Source organism: Callithrix jacchus, chromosome 4, assembly GCF_049354715.1.
Source record: "Callithrix jacchus isolate 240 chromosome 4, calJac240_pri, whole genome shotgun sequence".
Lineage (NCBI taxonomy): Eukaryota > Metazoa > Chordata > Mammalia > Primates > Cebidae > Callithrix > Callithrix jacchus.
In genome coordinates, this window is record NC_133505.1 from 3790013 (window position 1) to 3806575 (window position 16563).

General features: G+C 45.4%; 2 protein-coding genes and 2 non-coding genes across 8 annotated transcripts in view; all 4 read right to left on the reverse strand.

The window, feature by feature from the left end:
- The window catches only part of PRSS16 (serine protease 16), a 194443-nt gene that overhangs the window by 144467 nt on the left and 33413 nt on the right, over positions 1-16563 (reverse strand). The window contains exons 14-15 of the mRNA XM_035297328.3: positions 16346-16414; positions 14771-15117 (exon numbers count right to left, since the gene is read on the reverse strand). The gene's annotated coding sequence lies outside the window, so the exon portion shown is untranslated. The remainder of the gene's footprint in view (positions 1-14770; positions 15118-16345; positions 16415-16563) is intronic.
- ZNF391 (zinc finger protein 391) overlaps positions 1-16563 on the reverse strand; it is an 83426-nt gene that overhangs the window by 47193 nt on the left and 19670 nt on the right. For 3 of the 5 annotated variants that reach the window (XM_017971586.4, XM_078368119.1, XM_078368120.1), the window contains 2 exons: positions 16346-16414; positions 14771-15117 (listed from right to left, as the gene is read on the reverse strand). The gene's annotated coding sequence lies outside the window, so the exon portion shown is untranslated. The remainder of the gene's footprint in view (positions 1-14770; positions 15118-16345; positions 16415-16563) is intronic. The other 2 variants (XM_054254749.2, XM_078368121.1) reach the window with 1 other exon arrangement.
- Positions 6127-6208, reverse strand: TRNAS-GCU (transfer RNA serine (anticodon GCU)). The gene has a single exon. It is a non-coding gene; the product is annotated as a tRNA-Ser (tRNA).
- TRNAI-AAU (transfer RNA isoleucine (anticodon AAU)) lies at positions 10585-10658 on the reverse strand. The gene has a single exon. It is a non-coding gene; the product is annotated as a tRNA-Ile (tRNA).

Here is a 16563-nt window from a genome sequence, read left to right on the forward strand (position 1 = left end):
GCTGGAGTGCAATGGCGCGATCTCGGCTCACCGCAACCTCCACCTCCCGGGTTCAAGCGATTATCCTGCCTCAGCCTCCTGAGTAGCTGGGATTACAGGCATGAGTCACCACACCAGGCTAATTTTGTATTTTTAGTACACACGGGGTTTCTCCATGTTTTTTTAGTCTGGTCTTGAACTCTCGACCTCAGGGGATCCCTCACCTCAGCCTCCCAAAATCCTGGAATTACCGGCGAGAGCCACCGTGCCCGGCCAAAAAGGAAACTTTCTCCTTTAAGTTGGCATTAATCATTTTCTTTTCTCATCTGTTCTTGCAATACCTTCCCTTATCACTCATTTCAAAGAGAAATGACAAATTTAACATTAATTTCCAACAGATTCAAGTTCTGTCTTCCAGTGAACAGAATACACACCTATCTTTGGTATGTTATGCTTTTCTAATAGTTGTACACACAAAGGAAAAGCATTTTTTACTTCTGCCTAATAACTATCCATGAAAAGTTGGTTTCAGGACCTCCTGTGGATAGCAAAATCTACCAATGCTCAATTTCCTGATATAAAATGACCGACTAAGGCCGGGTGCAGTGGCTCACTCCTACAATCCCAGCACCTTGGGAGGCCGAGGCGGGTGGATCACCAGGTCAAGAGATCGAGACCGTCCTGGTCAACATGGTGAAACCCTGTCTCTACTAAAAATACAAAAAATTAGCTGGGCACAGTGGCACGTGCCTGTAATCCCAGCTACTCAGGAGGCTGAGGCAGGAGAATTGCCTGAACCCAGGAGGCGGAGGTTGAAGTGAGCCGAGATTGCACCATTGCACTCCAACCTGGGTAACAAGAGCGAAACTCCGTCTCAAAATAAATAAATAATAAAACAAAATGACCGGCTATTTGCATATAACATATGTGTATCTTACGGTATACTTTAAACCATTTCTAGATTATTTCTCATACCTTATATCAGGGGTCCCCAACCCCCAGGCTACCGGTCCCATCCGTGGAAAAATTGTCTTCTACTAAACCGGTTTCTAGTGCCAAAATGGTTGGGGACCGCTGTCTTACATGATGTAAATGCTATGTAAGTAGTTGTTATGTTGCAATGTTTAGGGAATAATGACAAGAAAATTTCTGTACGTGCTCAGTGTAGACGCAGGGTTTCTTCCAGTATTTTAGATCCGTGGCAGATTGAATCCATGTGTGCAGAACCCATGGTTACAAAGGGCCAGCTGTTTTGCATTTTTACTTAGGTTAGACTCTCCTGCTCACTGTCACGCCTTTATACACTTCCACATGTGATTTGTAAACTTTCGATAAAGTTAATGAGAATGTTTTGTGAATTCTTCTCTAAAGCAGTATATGTTAATCATGAAGACACCATTTTTACCCCCACATACATAAACTAGACTTATGTGGACTTTACACGAAAAAACAAAAGTAAGTAAGTTAAACCTGAAATGGTAGGGGCAGAAATCGAATTTTTTTTTTTTTTAAGTTTATGTAATGTTTTAAGTTTATGTTAAGGATTCCATAGTCAAAATCGGGGAGGGGAGTCTTAGTAAGATATTTGCCATTTTTGTTGTTGAGGAAATGCGGATATTTTTAGACCACAGAAGTGCGCTGCCGCGCCCGGCTAATTTTTGCTTTCGGTAGAGACAGGGCTTTGCTACGTTGGTCTCGAACTCGCGGACTCAAGCTATCCGCCCGCCTTGCTCCCTAAGAATGCTAGGATTACAGAAATAAACCCCCGCGCCCGGTCCTGAGGAAAAAATTTAAAGCCCTCTTTAGTGAGTCATTACATATGACTAAAAAATTCATATAAATTCTTCCAAACAATGAGCACCCTCATGAATGAGAACTGACGCACGAAAAATGAATTGGACAAACAGAAATAAGATGATGAAGGGAATATGCTTTGTTCCTTCAATCTCGCCGCTCTGAAGACATTCTTATCTGGAGACCCCCTAGGCCGACAATCTTCAATTTATTTTTACCCACTGACCCCCAACAGCGTTTTGAACAGATGTCCGATCAGAGGAAATTCGTTTATACCTACGAGTGTATTTACACTGGAATGCTGTGAAGCAGAATGAATAGAGACGACATCTATTAACTGATACGGAGCAATTTCTGGAAGACGTTGATCTTGTTTGTTTAGTTTTGAGACGGAGTCTCACTCTGTTGCCCAGGCTGGAGTGCAGTGGCGCCATCTCAGCTCACTGTAACCTTCGCCTCCTGGGTAAAAGCAACTCTCCTGCCTCAGCCACCCGGGTAGCTGGGACTACAGGCGGGCACCACCATGCTCAGGTATTTTTAGTAGAGACGGGGTTTCGCCATGCTGGCCAGGCTGGTCTCGAACTACTGACCTCGTGATCCGCCCGCGACAGCCGTCCAAAGTGCTGGGATTACAGGCGTGAGCCACCTCCCCCGGCCGAAAACGTTGTTACGTGAAGAAAAAGCAAAACGCAAAGGAGTATTTACAGCACTATATTACTTTCTGAGGTGCAAGAAAAAAGGGGAAATCAGAAGGCAGACACGTAGAAGGATAAATCAGGAAGCGGCCAGACTCGGTGGCTCACGCCTGTAATCCCAGCACTTTGGGAGGTTGAGGCGGGTGGATCACCTGAGATCAGGAGTTTGAGACCAGCCTGGCCAACATGGTGAAACCCCGTCTCTACTAAAAATACACACACACACAAAATGCCGGGCGTGGTGGCAGACACTTGTAATCCCAGCTACTCTTGAGGCTGAGGCAGGAGAACTGCTTGAACCTAGGAGGCGGAGGTTACAGTGAGCCAAGTTCCCACCACTCCACTCCAGTGACAGAGAGAGACAGTCAAAAAAAAAAAAAAAGGCCGGGTGCAGTGGCTCACGCCTGTAATCCCAGCACTTTGGGAGGCCGAGGAGGGTGGATCACGAGGTCAAGAGATCAAGACCATCCTGGTCAACATGGTGAAACCCCGTCTCCACTAAAAGATACAAAAAATTATCTGGGCGTGGTGGCACGTGCCTGTAATCCCAGCTACTCAGGAGGCTGAGGCAGGAGAACTGCCTGAACCCAGGAGGCGGAGGTTGCGGTGAGCTGAGATCGCACCATTGCACTCCAGCCTGGGTGACAAGAGCGAAACTCTGTCTCAAAAAAAAAAAAAAAAAAAGAATTGTAAATATTGCTGGGTACTCATAATTATTAAAATATGCATATGTATGTGCATACCCCTGTATACGTGCACATGTACATATATGTGTGTCTATTTATGTGTTATGTACGTGTGAGTACACACATGTATTTCCTAGATACTGTTGATAAAAGGTTCCAGAAGCAAAGCTGCCTTAGAAGCAGCAAGTACACATAGGCCCTGGATATTGGTCTCCAGTGTTAGTCCTCACTAAAAGATCACCTCTGAGAAACAGGAGACTTCAGGACTGGGACAGGGTAAATGCAGTCGAGCCTAGAACAAGTTGTTATGCCAGAAATTAAGAAAGTTTTAAGAAATATAATGGAAGAATGTCACAAGAACAGAGCAGTCAGCTTGAAGGGGCTCCCTCTGACAAAATCTGGGTTATACAGACTACCAAAGTTATTAAAACCAACAATGGAATTGTAAAGCACTGAAAAGTAAGATTTTATGAGTCCGTGCTGATAATAACTATAGAAACAGATGTTAAAGGGGGATTCTTGATCACAACAGAATGGCAAAGTAAAAATTGGTAAATGTGCAGAACATTCTGGAGTTGAAAAAAAATAATCATCTTGCAACCATCATAGTAAATATGGTTCAGGTAGGAATTATCAATAGATGCTAACTCTGGAGGAAAATTTTGATGTTAGGCATCTCCCACAGCTTGTTTATAAGTTGCAAGGGGAAAGTAAACACATATAGCCACCGGACTGTGTGATTGGAATTAACCTCGTAATGAGGGACAACGGACATGGCATGTTTCCAGATTTAATACTCCTGAGAACCACACATCACTTGCATGCTATTCTCTGTGGGATGCATAACGTGAACCCAGTTATGGGGGGTGGGAATCACACAAAGCCCAAATAAGAAATGTTCTATGTTTTAAAAACATGAGCAGTGCCATGTTCTTCAAGTCAATGTTAGCCTGGCATGGTGGCTCGTGCCTGTAATCCCAGCACTTTGGGAGGCTGAGGTGAGCAGATGGCGAAGTCAGGAGTTCGAGACCAGCCTGACCAACATGGTGAAACCCCGTCTCTACTAAAAATACAAAATTAGCTGAGTAGCCTGTAATCCCAGCTACTCAGGAGGCCAAAGCAGGAGAATCACTTGAAACCAGGAGGTGGAGGTTGCAGTGAACTGAGATTGTGCCATTGCACTCCAGCCTGGGTAACAGAGCAAGACTCTGTCTCAGAAAAGAAAAAAAAAGTCTATGTCATAAAATACAAAGAAAGGTTGTGAAAATGTTCCAGGTTAGGGCCAGGCGCGGTGGCTCAAGCCTGTAATCCCAGCACTTTGGGAGGCCGAGGCGGGTGGATCACGAGGTCAACAGATCGAGACCATCTTGGTCAACATTGTGAAACCCCGTCTCTACTAAAATTACAAAAAAAAAATTAGCTGGGCACGGTGGTGCGTGCCTGTAATCCCAGCTGCTCGGGAGGCTGAGGCAGGAGAATTGCCTGAACCCAGGAGGCGGAGGTTGCGGTGAGCCGAGATCGCGCCATTGCACTCCAGCCTGGGTAACAAGAGCGAAACTCCGTCTCAAAAAAAAAAAAAAAGAAAAAAAAAAAGAAAATGTTCCAGGTTAAAGGAATCTAAAGGGATATGAAAAACACCCAATTCTAGACTGATTCCCGAACTAAGGGGTAAATACTAAAGGATCAATTGAAACAAAATGGAATACAGGTGAGAAAATTCATTAAAAAATTATATCAATGTTAAATATACTGGATTGGTAACTATATTGTGGCTCTAGCACAAGAAAATATTCCTTTAGGAAATACCCACGTAAATATTTAATGGCAAAAGAACATAATATATATAACTTACACTTAAATATTCTGGAAGACACACAAACATACACAGATATAAACATATATATAGAGAGAGAATGAAGGTTTATAGGTGAATACTGTTAAAAGGTATGTGGGTAGACTTTATTAGTATATTTATTATATAATATTCTTATTTCTAAATTTTTTCCATAAGTTTGAAATTATTTCCAGTTAAAAAGTTTAAAAAGACCAGGCATAATGGTCACGCCTGTAATCCCAGCACTGTGGGAGGCCAGAGTCGGGTGGATCACCTGAGGTCAGGAGTTTGAGACCAGTCTGGCAAACATGGTGAGACCCTCATCTCTACTAAAAATGCAAAAATGAGCCGGGTGTAGTGGCAGGGGCCTGCAGTCACAGCTACTCAGGAAGCTGAGGCAGAAGAATCGCTTGAACCCGGGAGGTGGAGGCTGCAGTGAGCCGAAATCATGCCATTGCACTCCAGCCTTGTCGGCAGAGTAAGACTCTGTCTCAATCGCTAATAACAATAATTCAAAAACATTTTAATAGAAATTTGAAGAAGGAAAAAGAATAGTACAACGAACACTCAACTTCCCATCAATCAGCTTAAACAATTAACAATATTTTGTCAATGTTGTTTTCTCTATTACTCCGCAATACCAACCAGTGTTTTGAAGCAAGTTGAAGACAGGAGATTCCAAAGCACTTTACTTTGACAGCAAGCAAAGGTACAAATTACTTGTTCCTACGTAAATAGAAAGGACGGAAACACACAAACTGGTTCGGAGAAGGAGAGGGTGATCAGTGCCTGACCAAAGCCTTTGGTTCTTTGGCTTTGCAACATGAGGCACTACGTGAGGAGGGCAAGGGATCATTGCGCCATGGGGACAGCTTGGCTAAGAGCCCTTCGGGTGCAGGCAATGCCCGCAGCCCACGTGCTGGATGTAGTAAACTGTAATCCAAGAAGGGAGAGTAATTCCACTCAGATCTGCAAGAACTCTGTGGTACCTAAGGAGGACATAAAACAGACAGATGGTCGAGAGAAATGAGAGGAAGCAAAAGGAGGAAAGATGTAGGTGATCTAATCTGGTAACCCTTCTCAGAACAACTCAGACCTGCGACAGAAACCGAAAACCCCTCGTTTTCCTTAAAAAGACCGACGAAGGTGGGATTCGAACCCACGCGTGCAGAGCACAATGGATTAGCAGTCCATCGCCTTAGCCACTCGGCCACCTCGTCATTTGGATGGTGCTCTGTTTTGGGGGATACTCATTTAAGGCGTACTTTTGACAAAACCTTGCAGTTTGATTCTGGTGATATGTTGATATGTATTGTAATGTCCTTCAAACTGCAGTCTCCTTAAAAAATTCTAACACAAAACAAGCTCTTTCCACCTTCTTGTGGAGAACCTTTTACAGCTTAACGATCCTACCCAGCTCCCGTATGTCGAGTCTGGAGTGTCATCGTTTCTCTTATCCATACTGGCTTTCTAGCTACGGGGATTTTTTCTTCTCTCCAAGCTCCATACTCCCCTTCTTCTCGTTGTCTACCCACAGCAGTCTTGTAACTCTTCTCTCTGCCTCACTTCACCTGCCTTAGTTCACTGCTCATTCTCAGACCTCAAGTTGGTCCTTACAGCCCTTATTGAAGGCTAAGCAGCTGACAGTTTGGGGGGGATCATTTTTCTGTTGTAAACCTATTTCCGTTCTGTTTCCGCCAAGGAATTTTATCCCAATATTATATATTTGTATGCTTAGAGACCCTAGCATGCCACACAGCAACGGAAAATACTTACATAAAGTGAAACCTCTAAATTTTTGTTATTTCCATTGACCATAAATCCCTAAGAGTTTCATTGTTTTTCTTCTGGTTTGAATTACTTTTACATCCCATGGTGGCACAATAAAAAAAAAACGAAATCAACAAGTTCGATAAATAATTTGGCATATATAAAAAGTAGAGTTGCATTGGAAATGCATTTTTTTTTCTAGTCAAGTGCAGTAGTGAGAAGGGGGGGAAAGAGTAGAACAAGGAGTTCGATCTGTAACTGACTGTGAACAGTCAATTGAGATAACTCGCTACCTTCGGACCAGCCTGGAAATGCATCTTTTAGTGACCTGAGTGTTGATATTTTTTTCTCCATCAATTTATGTGTCCAAGGATAAATACTTCTTAAAACTGGAGTAAGAAAAGTTCGGTGGAATTAACAGCAAAAAGATCAGTAGATTGTGGTTTTGAGTAAGTCCGGGATTCCAAAAGGTGTTTTATGATCATTTAAGGTGAATTATTTAAAGTGGAATCTTCAACACATTTCCATTACGTTTATCTAAATTTAATAAACGGTAGCAATAAATAAAAGTGATGGCGAGCAGATTTGGGCCCATGTAAAATATGTAACTTTGTGGATATTCCTATTTGTATTTGTATTCATATTTAACAAAAGTCAAAGAATTTTTCTACGAGTCTCAGTAAGTATAAAAAATGAAAACACTAACTTTCCATGGCATATGCACGTTCCATTTTGTTGAAAATGGAGGCCGGGTGCGGTGGCTCACGCCTGTAATCCCAGCACTTTTGAGAGGCCAAAGCAGACGGATCACTTGAGGTAGGGAATTCGAGACCGGCCTGGCTAACATGGTGAAACCCTGTTTCTACTAAAAATACAGAAAAATTAGCTGCGCGTGTTGGATCCCAGCTTATCGGGAGACTGAGGCAGCAGAATCGCTTGAACCTGAGACGCGGAGGTTGCAGTGAGCCAAGATCGCCCCACTGCACTCCAGCTTGGACAACAAGAGCAAAAGTCCACCGCAAAAAAAGAAAAGAAAAAAGAAAATGAAATATTATTAGTCGGAAGTAAGAGAAATGTAAAGGTTCCTTCATAAAATCATCTAAAATATGCAACCGGGACACAACTGTGTGTTGTTTATAGAAGCTCTGGAGATAGCATTTAGTTCCTTCATAAAAGTGTAAAATACGCAACGGAGACACACAACTCTGTGTCTTGTTCCGTCACAGTAAGATGCTACGTAAAAAGTGAGAATGATTTGCAGGGGAACACAGAAGGAGCCAGCGCGATAGGGGACACACACTCGGGGCAACGTTTCGCTGTGGCCTCCGGGATCTCGTGGTCGCCGGCCCAGCCACCCTGTCGCCAGCGCTGGCTCCTTGGACCTTCCTTTTCGGAAGCGCGTTTTCCTGTTCACATTCCCTGCTTTCTCGCCCCTCCTGCCGCTTTGCTCTTTCGTCCCCGCCTCTCCAAAACCAAACCGCCGCGGCAATTTCCGGGTGACTGAACGTCTCCAATCTGAGGGTCCGAGCTCTGAAACCCCTTCATCAGGAGCGGGTCCGAGCCCAGACGTGGAAATGCCAAGAAAGTCGAGTTGCCGCGCGCCCAGCACTGCGCTCAGGGAACCCTCACTAGGAAACGCTGCAGGACGTGGGGGGCGGGGGAGGGGGTGTAGAGTAAACTCGGGTCCTCTGGGACAGGGAGTGTTTTCAGCTCATTTCTCCCTCTTTTCTGTCCAAGTCAAACTTGCTGGTGCAAACTCGAAGCAGCATCTATCTCTACTGACTATGGGCCATCGCGCGTTCTATCCTCCCCGTCACCTGTTCTACTGGCTCAGCCCCCAGAGTTGAGCTTCTATCCCTTTGTGTTCTCGTCTGAGGACAGTTTTCTCTTGGCTTCTGCGACTGTCAGCTCTCCCAGACCCGGTAAGTAGGTGAATCCTTTTCTCAATTTCCATCCCGACTTTTCTCTGTCCGTTTCCTTTCTCTCTTCTCACCAGCCTCCTCCTGCCTACCCTCTCCTCACTCGTTTGCAGATCTTTTCTGGGGACTTTATTTCCAGTTCCACTAGGGCTCGCGTGATTTCCCCCGTGCATTTCCTTTTGAGGTTTCTCTTTTTTCTCCAAAGAACAAATTGTGCGCAGAAAAACAACAAAAGTTATTCTTTGGCTGACAGCTAAAGATCTGCTGCTCAAGAGATGTGACCTGCGAATATCAGGAATAAAGTCTGATCGAGTGATTTGTAAGAGCACCAGGATAGGTGGTCGAAGACACGATGGCGATTCCAATGCAGAGGACAAGAAGTCAAGGTTCTACCAAGATTTGAACTCACATTACTGGATTTAGAGTCCAGAGTGCTAACCATTACACCATGGAACCCACAGCTATCATCTTATTTCCTGAAGTCATAAGTGGCCTATTTCTTCCCCTTAGGTTCCTTTTCCATGTCCCATAGTTAGAGAGATGGGTGCATTCTACTTTTCCTCTTGGAGGATTAAGTCACGAAGACGCTTACCTGCCACATGCCTATGTTCAACACCTTTTACACCAGAGTCTTAGGGGAGAACATTGACTTCCAAATGTTCGGAGTGAGTCGTCTCACCCCTATATTTTCACTCAAGTGGTTTAGGAGCTTGGCGCCCGGGCCCCGGGCCTCTATTTTATTAATGGAAAACAAGTGAGATTGTTAAACAAGACCGTGTGCCAGGTGCCAGGCACACAGTGTGCCAGGTGACCTTGTGCCGGGTTTTGTGACAAGTGTTTACTATTGTTACCTCACCTGGGAGGCTCACAACCACGCTGAGAGATGAGACCCATAATCTCTATTTTACAGGTGAGAACTTTGAGTCAGAGACCTGAGATGCTTTACTCCTTTTCGGTATAGAGCTAATCGTTTTCTCAAAAATCGTTTTTTGCCAGGGTAACGTCTAGCGTTTTTGACGACACCTTAAGGAAAGATTTTACCAGAGTCATAGGGGAGACGTTGTTGTTTACAGAAAACGGAAGTAAACGTACTTAGAGGAAGATCCCAGCAACAGGAGGACAGCTACTCAGGGAAAGCAGCGGAGGGGCAAAGGTCCCAGGGAAAGCAGCGGAGGGGCAAAGGTCCCAGGGAAAGCAGCGGAGGGGCAAAGGTCCCTCTGGAGTGTCCCAGGAGAGTGCGCAGGTCCCCGGTCCCTCCACTGCCCTTCACCAATGAGAAATATGTACAGGACAGACTTCCAAACGGACACAAAGAAAACTCCCTGCCCTTTGTGACACACACAGGAGCCCCCCCCCACACACACACACACACAATCGGTTTCTGTGAACAAAACAAAACGTCTGTGTTCCTTGTTTAAAGTGATAGATTCCTCACACGGCAATGTTGTCTGTCAGTTAAATTCGAGAGGGTTTTCAGAGACACATTTACAACCTTCCAAGAAGTTCTTCTCTTTATCTTGTGTCTCAGCAATTTGAGAAAGAAGGTCGGTTTCAGGACTAATTTGGAAGGACAATTTGAAATCAAATAAGCTTTATTTTTTAAAAAATGCAAAAAAAAAAAAAAGTCCAGTTATTCTTCCACTTCTCCCCCCTACCCCTTTTATTAAGCAGGTTTCCAATCACGGGGGTGTCTGCTCTGAAAAGCCTTCCGTTTCCAGCGCTTACTCCTGGAGGAGATAGTAACACCATTAGCCGGGGGAAATGTAGAATTCCAGATGAGTCAGAAACAAAGCTTCTAGGTTAGTTACGAAACGAAGTCGGCGAATTTGGACCATCTTAGAGCATTGTTAAATATCTTCGGCTCTTTACTAAAAACCAAATTCCTCAGGAGACGGAAAAACAACAACTGGCCCGTACGGGGATCGAACCCGCGACCTTGGCGTTATTAGCACCACGCTCTAACCAACTGAGCTAACCGGCCACCTGCTTTGCTGTTCCTTTGTTATTCCTCTCATCCCCAACCCCACCCCTTCTCCACGAGCGTTCAATTCAGCACTTTCAATCTTGTTTGTCTTACAGGGAAGAACAATTTCTTAGTTGCTTTAGAGTCTTAGAATGAGAAATTTCCTCTCAACGCAAATCAAAAAAAGAACATTGTTTTAAGCTGTACTCGCAGACTTTGAAAGAGGACGCGTAACACGTCAAACTGGCTAATGGCCCAGGAATTGGCAGAAATACTTGCTGTTTTCAGAATGTCTGGTCAGTACGTGCAGACAGTGAACCAGATTCGGTGAAATACTGACTAGTCTTTGCTTCATAAGAGCCGCTCACTAACACAACAAACAAATTGGTGCCTGAAGGATATTCCCGAGTCTGATTCTCAATGGGCCCGCAATAGAGATCGTCCCAGGTTTCTTTTGTCCAGAGCCTCAATTTGGGAGTCTTCCTACGTGTTCCCTCAGATCCCCAAATCCGCCCGCAATCTCACCCCCTTTAAAGGGAGGCACCTCCTATTTATGACACTGCTGACCGCAGGCCGAGGGCAATACCTCACAGAAACCTACTCTCTTTCTGAGTAACCTCACATCAAAGGTCGCTTGCAAGACCTTGGTATTGGAGAATTCTAGAAATATGGTTCCACTCACCATTCCAGGGGCGGTTAAACCCACTCAGTGTTTCCCAAAAGCATTACCATTGTTTTTAACGTCTTGTATATCGTTCCAGAGATTTTGAATACATAGACAAAGTTACACACGTGTTTTCTTTTTTCTTTTCATGAATAGAGGGATTTTATCCACCTTTTTTTTTTTTTTTTTGAGACGGAGTTTTGCTCTTGTTACCCAGGCTGGAGTGCAATGGCGCGATCTCGGCTCACCGCAACCTCCACCTCCTGGGTTCAGGCAATTCTCCTGCCTCAACCTCCCGAGTAGCTGGGATTACAGGCACACACGACCATGCCCAGCTAATTTTTCGTATTTTTAGTAGAGACGGGGTTTCACCATGTTGACCAGGATGGTCTCGATCTCTCGACCTCGTGATCCACCTGCCTCGGCCTCCCAAAGTGCTGGGATTACAGGCTTGAGCCACCGCGCCCGGCCTATTTTATCCACTTTTATACCCTAACTCCTGAGGTCTTGTGGCGATCGGGAGATGAGCCCAGCAAGGGAAAGGATCGTGGAGAAGCGGGCGACGCAGTATCCTCTGTCCTCATTAAGATTTCCCTGCAGTCTTATATATATTCTCTGTCCATTCTCTCTTCTCTTCTTCCCCAAAAGTCATGTGATGTTTGAAAATATTGTCTGACAATAAATAAATTGCTGGTGACTGGTAAAGTTCACCTAAGTGGTCTAGAAGCGGAGACTTTCACTTGCAGAAACCCCCAAGAGCCTCTTTGAATAAAGCCAGCAGGCGGCAGTTCGCGTCGGGAAGAGAGCAGAGACCCCTCCGCCCGCAATCTCACCCCCTTCAAAGGCAGGCACGTCCTCCTATTTATGACACTGCTGACCGCAGGCCGAGGGCAATACCTCACAGAAACCTACTCTCTTTTTGAAAGCTGAAAGCGCGCGAGAGATCGTGCAACGGTGCCCTTGTAAAGACGTCCACTAACAAGGTCAGCCAAGGGAATCCTGAAAAACAGATTCACCCTGAAAGAATGGGCATTGTTTCCGCTCGGTTTCACGCCGAGGACCTTTCGTGTGTAAAGCGAACGTGTTAACCACTACACTACGGAAACCTACGTGCTTCGTGAGCTTCCTTCATTAAAGGAGAATCCAATTCTTCTGTTTCCGCTTCGGTACTATCGAGTTGATTGGCCTTTTCGTTCAGTAAATTATCAAGATTACCATGCTTTTCTTTACGGAAAAAAGTCCTCCATTAAAACTTTTTCTTTCTTTGTTTCTACTTTCTTTCTTTTTTAATTGTGACTGGAGAATTTAAGGAAATTTCCCCGGAGATGCGAGGTTCGTTACTGCGAACATCGAGATTTTTCTGGTTTTTCTTTTTCCTCCTAACCGGGGAGAGGCAGGAATTCAGAAGAGTGTGATTTCGTTGTTGTTGATGTTTATGGGGGAAAAAATGTGAAGAGATAATGTAGTAGACAAGATTATATAGAGTGTAAAAGGAAGGCTTGTGGCGGCCAGAACATTGGCTCAAAGTGAATGTATCTCCTATCTTGATGACCAGATGTCTGCGTTTCCTGTCTAGAGGTCTTTACATTGTTCTGACTATATCACCAGGGTAAGCATGTTTACAGAATTTGGGAAGGGCAGAGGACTATCAGGAAAGTGGAAAGGTTCTATTGTCTATCAGATACCTCTCTACACAACATTCAATTTGCTGAGTTAGTGTCTCACTGTGATGATTGTGAAAATTCTGTTCAAAGACACCAGTCTATGCATTTTTTCCTTAAAGATGCTGACCTTGACGGCCATTGTTATTATAGAGAGAGAGAGAGAAAGGAAAGAAAGGAGACAGAAAAAGAAAAATCCTGTATTCCATATTTCTCATTTCTTTAAAACCAAAATCTGTGACGAATACACTCCAGTAACTCGATAGACCATTAAACCATTTCCTCCTCTCCTTTCTCATTGCAAACATCCCCGCAAACCCAAAGCCCGCTGATTATCGAACGCCCGTCTGACTCCAGGGGGAGTAGGGTTCCCTCCTTGCAACCGGGACGCCTCCGTCAGCACCTCGAACTGAGCTGGAGGCTGAGTCCTTGGCAATGTCCTGCACCAGCAGCTGCCAATCTAGATACCCTGTCTGCGAGGGCTCCAATGCCCGCTTTCGTGTTTTTCTGTCCCATAGTCTTATTTCTAAATCACACACCCAGGTAAGCTCATCCTACTGCTACCTCAACCCAGGCAGGACTATTCTGTGCCTAAATTAAACACGCTGGAGCGGCAGCTCTCTGGCTGTTGAATAATTGACAACCTCTCACAGAAAAGCCGCCCTACCCTGGAAAGGCGGTTCGGACTCCAGACCCCTGCGCAGCGCCCGGGATTCCCGGAAAGGTGAGGAGGCTCGGAGTTGACTGCCTTGGGGAAACACCTTAGCAGGGAGACCCAGATCAAGACCAGCTGCAGACCAAGTCCCTGGAGGAATTGCAGGTGGTAGGAACAGGGTCCCAGAGGCCACCGCAGGGAGAGAAACAGAGTGGAGCCATTTCTAGACAAAGAGATCTGCCGGGAAACTTCTTAGTCTCCTCCACTCCCTACTCCCACCCCACCCTCTCCTTGCACACGTCTCCTGCGGAAGGTTTCCGAAAATAATTCTGTAACAGAAAGAAAAACAACAAAAACCGAGGTTTCCCAGAGATGGATGACACCTGGTCGCGTCGCACCCCGTTTTTCGTTTGTTTGCTTGTTTAGCTCTCTTCCCCCCCACACTTTTTTTTTTTTTGACTGATTGCTCAGTGGCCATTTGGCTGTTCTTGTGAAGTGGCTGCTCAAATCTCTCACCCATACACCTTCAAGTGAAAATAAAAATAAAGCCTATTTAAGAAAATTTAGAGGCCGGGCGCCGTGGCTCACGCCTGTAATCCTAGCACTTTGGGAGGCCGAGGCGGGCTGATCAGTTGAGGTGGGGAGTTCAAGACCAGCATGACCAACATGGAGAAAACCCCGTCTCTGCTAGAAATACAAAATTAGCGTGGTGGCGCTTGCCTGTAATCCCAACTACTTGGGAGGCTGAGGCAGGAGAATCGTTTGAATTTAGGAGGCAAAGGTTGCAGTGAGCCGAGATCGCGCCATTGCACTCCAGCCTGGGTGACAAGCCTGGGCAACAAAAGCAAAATTCCGTCAAAAAAAAAAAAAAAGCTAACACCCACTGTCTGGCCGGTTCCGGGATCCAATCCGCGACCTTGGCGTTCCCTCTTAACAAGTTATGTATGTATATAAAACGATTTTTCCCTCTTCAGCTTCTTTAAGAAAAATAAAACCCTGAAACAATGAAAAGCAATTGTTTTAAATCCCCACATTCTTCCTATGTCACTCACCACCCCCCGTTCCCCTCCACCCCCATCCTCACTGTGGACGGCGGTTGTAGGAAAAAGAAAAGCTTAACATTTGGCCGGAAAAAAAACCTGCCACTTACCTGAAAACAGTCCTTTCCAAATATTCCAGGCGATTCTGATCCGAGAGCTTCAAGCTCAAGTTCCCGAGCCGGGCATTCTTCCTCCTACTCGAAGAAGGCCGAGGGCAAAAGCGAAGCTGCTCCAGGCCTGAGACTACGGCAAGCGGTACATGGAAGCGACCTCTGAGCAGCCTCAGGCCTCAGAGTACTTGACTCCAGCGCGCGGGATACTGATTCCTTTTCAATCTTGGAGACCATTCCGGAGAGAGGCTCCTCCCAGAGGCCTCGGAACCGGGGAACTTCCAGCCTCTCGCCGCCTGGCCTCGAGGTGGTTCTGCGGTCACCACGACCCTGACATGTCTCTGGTCCTGCGTGGGTGGGGTTTTAAAGACCGTGGTTGATGGCCTCTTTCCAGAAATCTGGGTCCTCATCTCCAGGCAGGACCAAGACCCCCAAATCAAGGCCAACAGCAAGGTGCTTGATCTAGTACCAAGAACTTTCTCCATCACTTGTGCCAATACACACACACATACACACACACACACACACACACACACTCCTCATCATGACAACCCTGGAAGTGAAATAAAGTTTCACTAAATAAAATTTAGATGACTGGGTTTAAATACGAGTTCTACGGCCTTTGTTTCTGTGAGACGCTCAATAACGTCTTTAAGTATGAGAACATGTGAAACTCATGGCGGCGGAACATAGTTTTACCACGTTCTGATTTTTGCTTGAAAACTTAAAGTTTAACACTGACAACCATTACTATCCATTATTTTACCTTGCAGTGTCTGACAAATACCTCCATCTGAATGATCATAGTTGCCTGTTAGGCATTCTTTCAAATAAAAATCAGATTCCATGAAAAGGCAGCTGGCTGGTTCCGCGCACAGCAGAAACATCACACAGGTGCTTTCCCTTAAGACAGTCACCCAACTGCAGAACGCAGCAGAATTGCTTTTTGTGCTCTTTCCATTGAATTGCGTAATTTAAAGAGGAGCATTTAAGGGTTCAAATTTAATACATTAGGACGTTCTTTTTTTTCTTTTTCTTTTGAGACGGAGTTTCGCTCTTGTTGCCCAGGCTGGAGTGCAATGGCGTGATCTCGGCTCACGGCAACCTCCGCCTCCCGGGTTCAAGCCATTCTCCGGCCTCAGCTTCCCTAGTAGCTGGGATTACCTGCCTGCGCCCCTGCCCCTGGCTAATTTTGTATTTTTAGTAGAGTCGGGGTTTCTCCATGTTGGTCAGGTTCTTCAAACTGCCGCCCTCAGGTGATCCGCCCCCCTCAACCTCCCAAAGTGCTGGGATCACAGGCGTGCGCCACTGCACCCGGCATAAAATAGGACATTCTTTAGTGAAACTGGACTTTTTTTTTTCTGCAGTTGCGTGGCAGTGAAGAATGAAGTGGCTACTAAGACAGTTTGGTGCCACTGCCTTAATTCATGCTCAGGTGCCCCACCATTGTTTTCATAGCGTTAGTGCAAATAGAGACACTGTGGAAAGATGAATAACCCTCTACTATTACTACGAAGCAGTTTGCTCCACTCAGCAGTCTTCTCCAGATAAGCACATTCTTCCTATGTCACTCACTTGTGAGTACTTGAAACTTTGCAGAAGTTTGGGTCGCCTCCAGGTCTCAGTGGTCCTGGCTCCCCCAATCTGGAAGATAAATGGAAATCAGAGCCATAGGAAAACATCAAAGAGTTCCCTGAAATAAAATCCCCTCAAAGTCTAAGGTTATCCCGTCTGGCTTTGGGGAAGGAATATGGACTCTAGTTATGAGCTCTGTTTGGTTACGAGCCACGGAG